The sequence below is a fragment of the Giraffa tippelskirchi genome, chromosome 10 (genome assembly GCF_054371585.1).
Source record: "Giraffa tippelskirchi isolate mGirTip1 chromosome 10, T2T-mGirTip1v1.2.pri, whole genome shotgun sequence".
NCBI lineage: Eukaryota > Metazoa > Chordata > Mammalia > Artiodactyla > Giraffidae > Giraffa > Giraffa tippelskirchi.
The window spans coordinates 49,417,099-49,430,795 of NC_137284.1; the positions used below are offsets into that span (position 1 = coordinate 49,417,099).

General features: G+C 38.2%; 1 long non-coding RNA gene across 1 annotated transcript in view; it reads left to right on the forward strand.

Annotated features, from left to right (window-relative positions):
* The first annotated feature begins 18 nt into the window (after positions 1 to 18).
* The window catches only part of LOC145522356 (uncharacterized), a 41,004-nt gene continuing 27,325 nt past the window's right edge, over positions 19 to 13,697 (forward strand). Inside the window, exons 1-5 of the long non-coding RNA XR_014065996.1 lie at positions 19 to 188; positions 2,352 to 2,416; positions 6,531 to 6,712; positions 8,074 to 8,278; positions 10,870 to 10,959. This is a non-coding gene — a long non-coding RNA (uncharacterized LOC145522356). The remainder of the gene's footprint in view (positions 189 to 2,351; positions 2,417 to 6,530; positions 6,713 to 8,073; positions 8,279 to 10,869; positions 10,960 to 13,697) is intronic.

Sequence of the window (13,697 nt, forward strand, 5' to 3'; positions counted from 1 at the left end):
CTCTCCATGGAATTTTCTAGGCAAGATTGCTGTATTGGGTTGTCATTTCGTACTCCAGGGGATCTTCCCCACCCAGGGATCAAACTCATGTCTCCTGTACTGTGGGTAGATTCTTTACCACAGTGACATGTTGGAAGCCCATGTTTGTATATTCCATGGTAATTATCAAGTTCATTACAGTTTCCTAAGTAAGTAATATATTTAGGAATTTTTTTTTTAATTTAACATAATTGATGCTGATATACCTTTTGGTAAGAATTCAGTAAGAGCCTTGGGGATCTAAACACCTCTTTTGTATCATATCTGGCCATAAGCTCCATGTCTATGGAAAGATGAATACTTTCCTTCACTTTGGAAATTACCCATCTTGCAGTTTCATCCTTGTAGTTTTGACGTTAGCTGATTGTACCTTTGCATCTCTGGTTCCTGCTTTTCAGATACCTGGAAGTTATAGTAACTCTTACAAAAGCGGCCTTTATTCTTCATTCATTTGATTTGGAAACTTCAGGTAGTTTAATATGGGTTTCTAACACCTGCACCTGAAAGTACTCTGAGTTATAATGTTGAGCTAGGTATGAGATATGGGCACAGACACTAACATACAGAATTAGGCAATTTAAAGTCTTCTCTGGAGTGTTTCCTTGGAACTTATCTGAGGGTCTTTTCACAAATGTACATCATGATATAGACTGTCTCAATTCCTTGATCTGACAACATTTTTACCACCTCATTATTTAGGATTTCCCCCAATTATAATGCTGTTATTCCTGACCCTGTCAAGAAATCTTTAATTCATACCTTTCAGGCTTCTATAAAATGAGAAAGAAATGCATTCCATCTCCTGATCCATTGTGATTTGGCAGCTGGGCTCTTAATCAGGGAAAAGATGGCTCTGGCCATATCTCTCCTGCTCACATTCTTCTTATTGTTGTCAAAGCTTAATGTTTCTTCTACCAGAAACTTTTATAGCTATGGATTAAGATCTTCTTAACTTAGAAATATGGACATGAAATCCAAAAGCTCCATATATAATTTTGAAGACAGAAAAATCTGTTAAATCTTTTTTTTCTGTAAAAATAGAATTTTTTCTATATTTTTGAGGAAAATGAATCTACTGAATTAGTTTAAAAAGAATCATTTAGCAGAAAGAAAAAGAAACACTAAATAAATTTCAGTGTAATAATATTTTCTACAATGAAATATTTTAATCACCTAAAAATCATGAACACAATGAAGGTCACAGAAATGATTACAAAATGAATTCTGGAGATATACTCAGCTCTTGCAAATTTCCTCCAGCTACCCTCTTCTGTAAACTAAGAGTGTTAGGTCAGCCAGGTGTCAGTAGAAATCTATGCTTTCACAATCAGTCTTATTGTAGCCACAAGGCAATTCTGTCCTGGAATCTATATTTATTAACAGATTTAATAGATAAGCCATGAGGCTCCCACTGGGATTTGTTTTACTCAAGATGCCTTGAAGTAAGGTGCTTTAAAATATTTAACTGAATATATTTCTGAATAGTTTTCTTGTGACTTACTTGACATGCTGCCATTACCACAAGCATGGCTTGATTAGGGCTTTTTTTTTACCTGTCAGAAATCCATGGACATGCCTCAGGTTGTCGGGAGCCACGATAGGCATTACTGACAAAATGGAGGCACGACTCCAACCCCCTCTCCTCATCCTGCAGGCACGGTCCCGGGATGAAGGAGTTAAGTCTTGTGATTCTGACTTGTCCTTTCCTTCCTCCGGTTGAGTTGGATGGAAAGAATGCTATAATCCATAAAGTTAACTATTGACATTTGTTCAAGGATCTTTGCAAAGAATGTTCCAGGATGAACACTTAGGCTGCAGCTTGAGGCCATGGGCAACATTGTTATCTGAAACCTGCCTGTAAGAGAAATGTTTAGGGCAAAAGAAGTTTGCTGAGTTTAGGGGTTAGGAATAATTAAGGATAGTTAGAAGCTAAAAGTTTAAGGTATGTTGTAGTATTTTACTATAGCCTATAGAAACCAGGAATTTTAGAGATACTAATAGCTAGAAGTCTTTTTAGGAGTTAACGAACTCAAGCAGGATACAGAAAGATAAGAAATAAACTGAGGAATGTGGTATACAGCCCAGAGACAAACTTGAGTTACAATGTTATCACAAGGACACTTAAGAGGGAACTCTGAAGGACAACAATGATTTATGGAGACAGTAAATCTGGGTGAGGGGAAACTGAAGATGTCGTACCTCTGACCTAATGCTTTTGTAAAAGTACAAAAGAAAACCTGATGCTTAAAATAAACATGCAGTCCAAATGAGTGAGAGGCTACATCATTCGCCGACCCCATTCATCCCTTCAGGGCATTTCCCTGGCTGCTGGAGCTGGACTCCGGCAAGTGGCGCCCGAACAGAGAACACCTGAAAGGTAAGTAATTCATCAAGTAGGTAAATAATTAAGTAATTTCATAAGTGCAAAGCGGGACGGGTAGGTTTGTGTCCGTGGGTGACCGGTACCCCTCTGCAGTTTAGGCAGGGTGAGGAGGACACAGAATCAGTAAGAATATTCTCTAGGAAAATGAGACTCTCTGCATCCAAGAATAGACAAATGTTTATTGAAACGTTACTTCACATGTTAGCCCATAGAAGCGTTAAACTTCTGATTTTTGTATTCTCTAAATGTTTATTGAAATATTACTTCACATGTTAGCCCATAGAGGCATTAAATTTCTAATTTCTGTCCAAGAGCAATGCCCATGGTTTCCTGAGGAGAACACTGTAAATCTAAAAACCTGGACTAAAGTTGGAGATAAGTTACATTTGTTTTATACTTTGCATGGGCCAGAAAAGTTTCCGGTAGGTGCTTTTGCTCTGTGGAATAGGGACGTCCTGGACCCTCGGCATGAGGCTGTTAGACAGCCTTTGGGAGAGGCTGCAAGTGGTGGATGGTGGGCCTCCGCCTTCCGCGCAGATTATGTTTTCTGCCATTGGTGAAGAAAAGGAGGGAGACTGTGGTCAACCTCCTGAGGAAGGAGAGGACTTGCAGGACGCTGCAGTCGATCGCCCTAGCAAGGCCCCTCCTCCTCTACGTAAAACTTTAAAAATTTATCCATCACTTTCTGATTTGAGGTGATTGCCACCGCCTCCGTTTGCGCCTCCCAGCGCCCAGAAGTTCCCCACTTTGCCCCCAAAGCTTCCCAGAGCATTGCCTGAGGCTGAGAAAGATAAGAAGTTTTCTGAAACAAAAAAGCTTTTGACACAGACACATGAACAATATACAGAGCATGCTCCTTGGAGAAAGCCCCTTCAGGAGGGCCTCACCCAGGCTAAAAAAAAAAAAAAAAGTGAAACAACAGGGAGACCTAAAGGGAAGGCGAGGAAGCTCCAATTCCAATAGGAGTGACTGGCCCCCTGCTGGAGGGCATTTTAAGACTTGTGCTGGGACGTGGCTCGCTTTCCCTTCAAAGAATTTCAGTGGTGCCTGATGTAATAGATTCTGGTTATACGGGGGAAATTAAAGTTTTGATCTCGCCGCCTGCCAAAACTGTACAAATTAATAAAGGTCAAAGAATAGCACAACTTTTGCTTTTACCTTATTATCAGACAGGAAAAACCTTGACTTCTCAAGCTAGGGGCCCCAGAGGATTTGAATCTAGTGATCTAGCCTTTTGGGTGCAGGAAATTACAGCTTCAAGGCCTTTGAAAGATCTTTTAATTCAAAAAAATAAAATGTCAGGGCTGTTAGATACTGAAACAAATGTCTCTTGCATTGCTGGAAAAGATTGGCCCTCGTCCTGGCCAACACGTCTGACCAATGCCGGCTTGGTAGGAATAGGGTCAGTGCCCTCGGTTGCTAAGAACTCACAAATTTTGATATGGTCAGATGAAAAGGGGGCACAAGGCACCTTTTGCCCATATGTGATTCCTTCACTGACTTTTTCTTTATGAGGGAGAGATATATTATCTCAGAAGAAAATGCTTTTATATAGCCCAGATGAAAAAGTTACTAACCAAATGCTGCAAATGAGGTATAATTCTGACAAGGGGCTTGGTAAAGATCAGCAGGGAATTGTTTCTCCATTAGAAACGGTTCCTAACAAGAATAAAAAAGGTTTAAGATATTCAAATTTATCCTAGAGGCTGTTGCTCCTGCTGCCGACCCTATTACCTAAAAATCTGATAAACTGGTATGAGTGGAGCAAAGCCCCTTAACAGCTGAAAGCTGCAGGCAGCTGAGGATTTAGTTAAGAAAAAATCAAGAAAATGGAGATTGTTACAAGATTTGAGAGCTATAAACGCAACTATGGAAGGCATGGGGGGCCTTCAGCCAGGTCTCCCTTCCCCAGTAGCTGTTCCCTTTCAATGTAATGTGATAGTCATAGATCTACAAGATTACTTCTTTACCATGCCCCTGGCTGTTCAAGATTGTAAGAGATTTGCCTTCAGTCTTCCTTCAGTTAATTTTAAACAGCCCTATAGAAGGTTTCAATGGAAGGTTTTTGCCTCAGGGAATGAAAAATAGCCCCAACTTGTGTCAAAAATTTGTAGATCAAGATGTGCAAAATGTTAGAGGAAAGTATAAGGATTTATATTTGATACACTATATGGATGATATTTTGGCTGCCCATAAAGATAGAGCCTTATTGCAACAAATCTTATCTGAATTGATTGAGGCCTTGGAAAACTGGGGTTTGAAGATAGCTCCAGATAAGATACAAGTAAATTCTCCTTTTTCTTATTTAGGAAGGGTGTTAAATACCCATACTGTGAGTCATGCTCCTTTGCAGCTGCGAAGAGATCGTTTACTAACTTTAAATGATTTCCAGAAATTATTAGGGGATATTAATTGGATATGCCCACATTTAAGACTGACTACTGCAGATTTAAAGCCTTTATTTGATTGCTTAAGGGGTGATCCTAATCCCAGTTCTAAGAGAGAATTGACTAGTGAGGCAGAGTCGGCTCTTGTTAACGTGGATGAGGCTTTGAATGATCAGTTAATTAGAATTAATATTACCAGAGGATGGGATTTAATTATTCTCGCCACAGAACATACACCTACAGGATGCTTGTGCAAAGAAGGCCCAGTAGAATGGCTCTATCTACCAGTGACCCCAAGAAAAATAGTTTTATCTTATCCCAGGATGGTGGCACAATTAATTATAAAAGGTAGAAAAAAAAGTGGAACTTTTTGGAAAAGAGGTAGCAAATATAGTGATTCCACTCAATAATGATCAACTGCAATTTCTTTTACAAAACAGTGCTGATTGGCAAGTTGCCCTGATAGATTTCAGGGGACAAATTTTGTTTCATTTACCTTCAAGCCCCCTTTTGCATTTTTTACAAAAGACATTCCATGATTTTTCCGAGGAAATTTTCTATTCAACCTTTAGAAGGGGCAATTTTAATTTTCACAGATGGTTCCTCTAATGGTACAGCGGTCACAATTATTAATGGAAAATCCCATGTTCAGGTAACTGTAGAGACATCTGCCCAAAGAGCTGAGTTAAGAGCAGTTATTTGGGCTTTTCAACATTTGAGAGACCATGCCTTCAATCTTTTGACTGACTCCTGATATATTGTAGGGTTGTTCCCTCATATTGAGACTGCTAATATTCTGGAAAATAAGACTACTATCTTCTCCTTGTTACTCGATTTACAGAAAGAGATTAAGCATAGAGATAAGAAATATTTTGTGGGACATATTAGAGCCCATTCCGGCTTGCCCGGCCGTTTACATGAGGGAAATGATTTGGCAGATGCATTAACTAAAGTAATTGCTTTAAACTTACATGAAAAGATTGACAAGGCTAAAAATTCTCACAAAATTCACCATCGAAATGCAGCTGGTTTAAGGTATGAGTTTCATACCCCTAGGGAGGCAGCTAGACAAATAGTTAAGTTATGTCCAAACTGCCCGACATCTAATCCATCTCTACATTAGGAGTAAATCCCTGAGGCCTTAGGCCTAACGCTCTCTGGCAAATGGACGTAACTCACACCCCGGTCTTTGGAAAACTGTCCTTTGTGCATGTTACCGTGGATACCTTTTCTCCTGTTATTATAGCTTCTGCCAGATCAGGTGAAGCAGCAAAAGATGTAATTCAGCACTTGTTTCAATGCTTTGCCCAAATAGGACTCCCTGAACAGATAAAAACAGATAATGCCCCAGCTTATGCTTCTGCTGCCTTTAAGAGACTTTGTCAACAATTTTCTATACTGCATTCAACAGGAATACTTTATAATCCCCAAGGCCAAGCCATAGTGGAAAGGGCGCACCAGACTTTAAAAAATCAGATAGCTAAATTAAGACAGGTAGAATTTAAGTATTCCTCTCCACATCGTGTTCTACATCATGCTTTGTTTGTAATTAATCATCTAAACGTAGACACACAGGGCAGACTGCAATGATGAGACACTGGATTCCTAAAGGGGCTATGACTCGGCCCCTGGTCAAGTGGAAAGACCTCCTTACTGGAGAGTGGAAAGGGCCAGATGTGCTATTAACTTGCAGGAAAGGGTATGCTTGTGTGTTTCCGCAGGATTCCACTTCTCCTGTTTGGATTCCTGACAGACTGATTCGACATGTCCAGCCCCATGAGATCTCCAAGACCACAGAGACCGATGAGGTCACTGAGATCCCTGGAGTCTGGAACTGAAGGATAATAGGGAGATCAGAAGCTTGTCGAGTCCTGACCTGAGGAAACCAAGGAGAAGCCAAAAGGCAAGTGACACTTCACCTGAGGCTTCACTGCTAGTACATCGCTTCAGACACCTGGCGCTTCAAGAGAGACATACTGATCGAGTCCAACCGCATTCTGCTCCATGTTATGGCCATCATTGCACTCAAGCAACTACCTCCAGCACGGTGCCAACATGGGGTCAGCTGAAACACCTTGCTCAGCAGGCTGAAGAATTAATAGAAGGGGGGAGATATGAAGCCACTCCTATGGTAATGTTTGTGGCTATGCTTGCTGTGTTGGCTTTTCAGTCGAGGCCCTCCAGTGCAGAAAAAGTTCATTGGGCCTATTTGCCTAATCCACCCTCTTTCCAGCCTGTAGATTGGATGAATGAGCCCATTCGTGTTTTTGTTAATGATACTCATCTTTTGGGCAGGGCATCCATCTATCCTATAATGTTAAAACAGTGGTCAGCGCTCCCTTCAACCTTTCAGGCGTGTCTGTTTATCCACCTATTTGCTTTGTCATACCTTCCTCCTTACTAGGATCAGCTCCGGTTTTGAATGGATGTGTTAGCACTTCCTTGAAAGTCATGCTTACTGATTCTCTGAGAAACAATGGCAAGAGAGACTTTTGGTCCTTACAGCTGCTGATGCCAGGGGCACAAGAAAGACAATATGATGCCATAAAACAGGCAGCCCCTCATTTAAGGGACTTTCTGAACTGTGCATTCCCCGCCCTGGATTCTGATGAACAAGGATTACAGGCCTGGGAAAGTATAAGCAGAATTTCTGGCTTTCCACGTTGGAAAGAATGCATGTATGCCCTAAAGTTATTTATTCCCATTGTTGCCATTAGACATTTTCTGATAGAATGGGGGTGCCCCTATCTTTTGGATCAATGGTTGAATTTAATTTTTGAAGAATCTTATAGATCCATATGGAATGATTCATTTATCCTTTATCCTTTAGCAATTACTAGGTGGCATGTTAATGGATGGGTTCCTCCTTTAGTGAGTCTCGATGAAACAGGTCCCATGTGACCTGAATTATGGAGAGCATTGGCTGCTATGGCACCTGTAATTTTACACAAACCTTTAAATGAACAAAGATATATTGTACGGGCCTGCATACATTCTCCCTATGCCTTTCTGTTGGCCAAAAATCGGAATGATTTGAGAGTTTTTAAAGGAAATCACTTTATAATGTTGAATGTGTGAATTGTTTTATATCAAATTGTGTTGATGGGAACGATTATAGTAATTATAAGGCTGTGATGATTGTAAAGCAACCTCCATATTTGATGGTTCCTGTAAAATTAGAGGGACAATGGTTTGATGATTATGCATTGAAAGTTTTGTATGAATTTAATGACTTAATTTCTCGACCTAAATGATTCATTGCAGCTCTGATTGTGGAAATAACTGCCTTGATTGCCATAATTGCTTCAGTTACGGTTTCTGCTGTCGCCCTGTCAAAAGAAGTGCATACTGCCTCGTTTGTCGATCACCTGTCCAAAAATGTCTCTGTAGCTCTTGCTACACAGGAAATCATAGATAGGAAGATAGAAAATAAGGCCAATGCTTTAGAAGAAGCACTCCTGCTTGTAAGGCAAGAAATTACAAATTTAAAAATTAAGTTGTCTTTAAGGTGCCATGCTAAATTTAAATGGATGTGCATTACCCCTCTACAAGTGAATGATTCCGTGCATTCTTAGGAACGCATTAGGAATCATATTTTAGGCGTTTGGAATCACTCAGATTTTAGTATTGATATTTGTAAGTTACATCAAGATATCCAGATTATGAACCAGGTGGAGTCTGACTTTTCCTCTCAATGGCTTTCTAATTCCCTTTTTAAAAATCTGGAAGGCTATCTTTCCCATGGATCCTTTTTTACAATAATGATTAATGCAGCCATGTGCTTATGCCTGTTGGTTCTGATTTGTCCATTAGCCCCGTGCCTTTTCAGAATACTCAACCAAATTGTTTCTGCTTTATCTACTGAGTTTCACACTTATGCTCTAACAAATAAAAAAGGGGGAGATGTCGGAAGCCGCGATAGGCATTACTGACAAAATGGAGGCACGGCCCCAACCCCCTCTCCTCATCCCGCAGGCACGGTCCCGGGATGAAGGAGTTAGGTCTTGTGATTCTGACTTGTCCTTTCCTTCCTCCGGTTGAGTTGGATGGAAATAATGTTATAATCCATAAAGTTAACTATTGACATTTGTTCAAGGACCTTTACAAAGAATGTTCCAGGATGAGCACACAGGCTGCAGCTTGAGGCCATGGGAAACATTGTTATGTGAAACCTGCCTGTAAGGGAAATGTTTATGGCAAAAGAAGTTTGCTGAGTTTAGGGGTTAGGAATAATTAAGGATAGCTAGAAGCTAAAAGTTTAAGGTATGTTGTAGTATTTTACTATAGCCTATAGAAACTAGGAATTTTAGAGATACTAATAGCTAGAAGTCTTTTTAGGAGTTAATGAGCTCAAGCAGGATTTAGAAAGATAAATAAACTGAGGAATGTGGTATACAGCCCAGAGACAAACTTGAGTTACAACCTTATCACAAGGAGACTTAAGAGGGAACTCTGAGGGACAACAATGATTTATGGAGACAGTAAATCTGGGTGAGGGGAAACTGAAGATGTCATACCTCTGACCTAATGCTTTTATAAAAGTACAAAAGAAAACCTGATGCTTAAAATAAACATGCAGTCCAAATGAGTGGAGGCTGCATCATTCGCCGACCCCATTCATCCCTTCAGGGCATTTCCCTGGCTGCCGGAGTTGGACTCCGGCATCAGATCAGTGAGTCTGCTCTTAGGAAGGTTAGAAAACCTGTCCATCCAAAAGTTTAAATAGTGCTAAGAACTCTTCCTTTGTCTTCTATTTAAAGCTGATATAATAAGGAGGGTTTTTGTTTTTTCTTTCTCTTTTGAATGTAACACATAATTCAAAAGTAGTAAAAATTAATAATTAACTTGAGTGAAATTAGGAAAGAAAGATCCACATCAAGAATGGTGAAGAAAACATCACTAAATACTGACTAATTTGGGCTTGAGTCCAGGAGAAAGGTTAGCTGATATACACTATCTTGAACCTCAGGAGAAATACCCACTGTCCTAAGATAAGCATCATTGCTTTAAAAGGTCTATCCAACAATTTGTTAATTGAAGAAATAAATATATGAGTCTAACAAAGGCAAAACAGAGAATGCTTTGAAACCTAAAGGGAAAAAATTTCAATGGCTATTTTTATTTATCATGACCACCAAATGGCAGAGCTGAAGTAGCATAAAAGAGTTAGAAATCGTGATACAATCACCATATTTACACAGAAACAGGCTTCATAGGCCTTAAGGTGGCACTAGTGGTAAAGAACCCGCCTGCCAATGCAAGAGACTTAAGAGACACGGGTTCCATCCCTGGGTCCAGAAGTTCCCCTGGAGGAGGAAATAACAGCCCACTCCAGTATTCTTGCCTAGAGAACCCCAGGGACAGAAGAGCCTGGTGGGCTATGGTCTATGTGGTCACAAAGAGTCGGACACGACTGAAGTGACTTAGCATTCACACAGTGAAGAAAGAAAATGTTAACATGGAGGGGAAAAGAAGGAAAAGAAAAAGAGGACAATGAAAAAGTGCCACTAGAGAAGAGGACACAGAAAATGCAATTCGAAGTTTAGCTAAATTCACATTGACCCCAGATCACAATCTGTCTTACCTGTAATATTCTTCATCAATTTCTTGGTTTTCTACAAGTGTGAATCACAATTTAAAAAAGTATGAAACAGTCTATTTCTTCCCAAAGAATGACATTAGCTATGAGTTAGTGACTTCTGAGAGACTTTTCACTCTTCCATTTTTCAAATGAAGCGTTATAGTGTTTATATTGTTTATTCTCAACCACATTATATTAGATGTGTCTGGAAGAGATTTTAAAAAGTCAGAATCAAGAGCTATAAACAGATAAGAAGTTTTTATGTTACCCAGAAATTCTGGACTTCCTCTCAAAGATAAATGCAAAAATTTGATAAGGCTTTGGGGCTATCATCTTTGGAGAAGGGGAAGTTGTCATGTGTGAAATTTTTCATATATATGAAAAAGCTGTGCATGGCAATTTGAAAATTTCAATGGGAGGAGTGAAAAGTCCAACAAAGATTAGTATTTGATTTTTGTTTGTCTCTTCTTACTTAATAGGATTGCTCTGTTGCTGGGAGTGATATTGTGCTCAGACTTTTAAAATTTGATTTGCCTGGCTCTCTCAAAGAGAAGAGTAGTCAACTACATGTAAGTTAAACATTTTGTATAAGATTTCCAAGAAAGTTTAAAGTTGTAATGTAAATCATCAGTTTCACCTTCTTCTTTCTGTTCCTAACTGCAAAGGAACTAGGTGATGTTGACAGTAGAAGTCCATATTAAGAATGCTAAGTTCAGAGGAGGTTCTGGGACCCCTATCTCTAGGGTATGGATGCCTAACTAGTTGCTATCAACTGCCTACTTTAAACATCATTTTACACACATACACACACACACACACACACACACACACACACACTGAAATCTATTTATGGAGAAATCTATGCACTAATGGGCTTCCCAGGTGGTGTTAGTGGCAAAGAACCAGCTTGCCAATGCAGGAGACACAGCAGACATGGATTCAATCCCTGGGTCAGGAAGGTCCCCTGGAGGAGGAAATGGCAGCTCGTTTCAGTATTCTTGCCTGGAAAATCCCATAAACAGAGGAACCTGGCAGAATGCAGTCCTTAAGTCATAGGAGTCAGACACTACTGAAGTGACTTAGCACGCAGGCAGGCATGCATTAATAGATCTCAAGCTCACAATTTGATGAGTTTTCACAAATGTGTACACTCATGTAACCACCATACTACAATCAATATATTGAATATTTCCACCACCCAGAAAACTCGCTCATGCCACCCTTCAGTTAATCTTGCCCATTGTTCTGATTCCTAACAATATTAGATTATTTTTACCACTGTTGGACTCCATATAACTGAAATTGTAAAGTATAAAATCTTTGTGTCTAACAACAAAATGTTCTTTGGAAAATTAGCCTACATAATTGTATCAATAGCTTATGTTTATTTCTGAGCTGTATTCCAGTATATGAACACATTGTTTATCCATTGTCTTCTTGGTTAATATTTAAGGTGTTTCCAATGTTTGGACATTTTGGCTTCTGTGAATAAACTTTTTATGAACAATTGTTTACAAATCTTTGTGTGGATATGTAATCTTATTTCTCTTACATGTTTAGGTGTAGGATACTTAGAAAACTAATTATCAAGCCATGTGGTTTACATGTATTTATCAATATGAGGATCCAAATATTTCTAAAAATTGGTTGGTCCATCATGCTGACCTTCCAACAATGCATAAGACTTTGATTAATCCCACATCCCTGTCAATATTTGGAATTCACATAAATTTTAATTTTAGCCTTCTTACTGGGTTTGTAGTAGTATATCTATGTGATACTAGCTTGTATTTTCCTAATGAGTCATGATGTTGATAATTTTTTCATGTGTTTACTTATGTGTTTATTATTATTCATATCTTCCTTTGTAATGTGGCTGTCAAGTTGCTTGCCCATTTTTAATAGAGTCTTTGACTTCTTAGTACTGAGTTGCAAGAATTCTTTGTATATTGGGGACACAAGTGCTTTGATCAAATATCTATCCGTGTAATTAAATATACCTCTGTGTATGTGTGTGTAGTATATATTCTGAGCATATGGCTTGCATTTTTAGTTGTTCAGTGGTTATTTTAGATGGACAGATGTTTTCAATATTTATGAAATCAAATTTATCATTTAAAAATGCTTGATGTTAGTGCTTTTTATGTTTACTGTAAGAAATCTTTGCATTCACAAGCATTGTGGAAATATTTTCTAATTTGTCTTGTAGAAGCTTTGTAGTTTTAATTTTTCATATTCAAAACTATGATGCATAATTCATCAAGTTTGAAGCATTGTAAGGAATAGTTAATTATGCATTTTTATATTCATATCTGGTAGTTTCAGTATTACATGTTATTGTGGAAGTAAGATTCTTATAAAAAGTATATAATGGGTTCATTATTAAACTCATTCATTCTATTCTTTGTTTTTATTTGGTGTATTTAGACCTTTTATATTTAATATTATTATTGATATACTAAGCTAGCCATTTTATTTGTTATCTATTTGTTCTATTTTTTTATATATATATATATGTCTTCTTTTCTGGAGGCCACTCTTGGATTTTTTCAGAAGTAGCAGGACCTGGACTTCATTTTAGGAAAATATTTCTGGTTCATCTTACAAGACATGTTATGAGTTAGAGAAAAATGAAATCATACAGATCAACTATAGCACTAACTCACTGTTTCATTGTCTGAAAACAGTGACAATGAAGATGGGAAAAAAGTATATGAAATCAGTGACATCTTACATGTAAAAAAGGACAGTTTTGTTGATGATTAATAGGCAGTGAGAGAATGAAGGATAGGTAAGCATAAATTATTTTTTCCAAGGCCCTAACAAGAGCAACTGAGTAGATAAGTTTGCTATTTATTAAAATGAAGGATGGAAAATAGTAATTTTAGAAAAGGAAAATAAGTGTTGCGTTCAGGAACATTTGGTTTTAAATTCCCAAAGGCGTTTTGTATAAAAGTCACATAGATATTTGTACTAGTTAAAAAAAAAAAATATATATATATATATATATAAAATGACTGACGTTATAGTATGCTTAAGAATACCTAAGAATATACTACACGCTGAGAAACAAAGAGAATTCAATAACAAACTATAGAATATTGTTAATAATCAAAGATTATTAAGGGAGGGACTTGAAACAGTACTACAAAGAACAAGCAGAAGTAAAAGAAAAATAAGAGATACTGGAAAAGAAGGCATAGGAAAATGTATTTGGGAAGTAAGACAATGATTCCTTGTACGAGTTGCTGGTGCATGATCAGTGAAATGAAAGCATTAAAGACATTGAACTTGACGATTTGAAGGC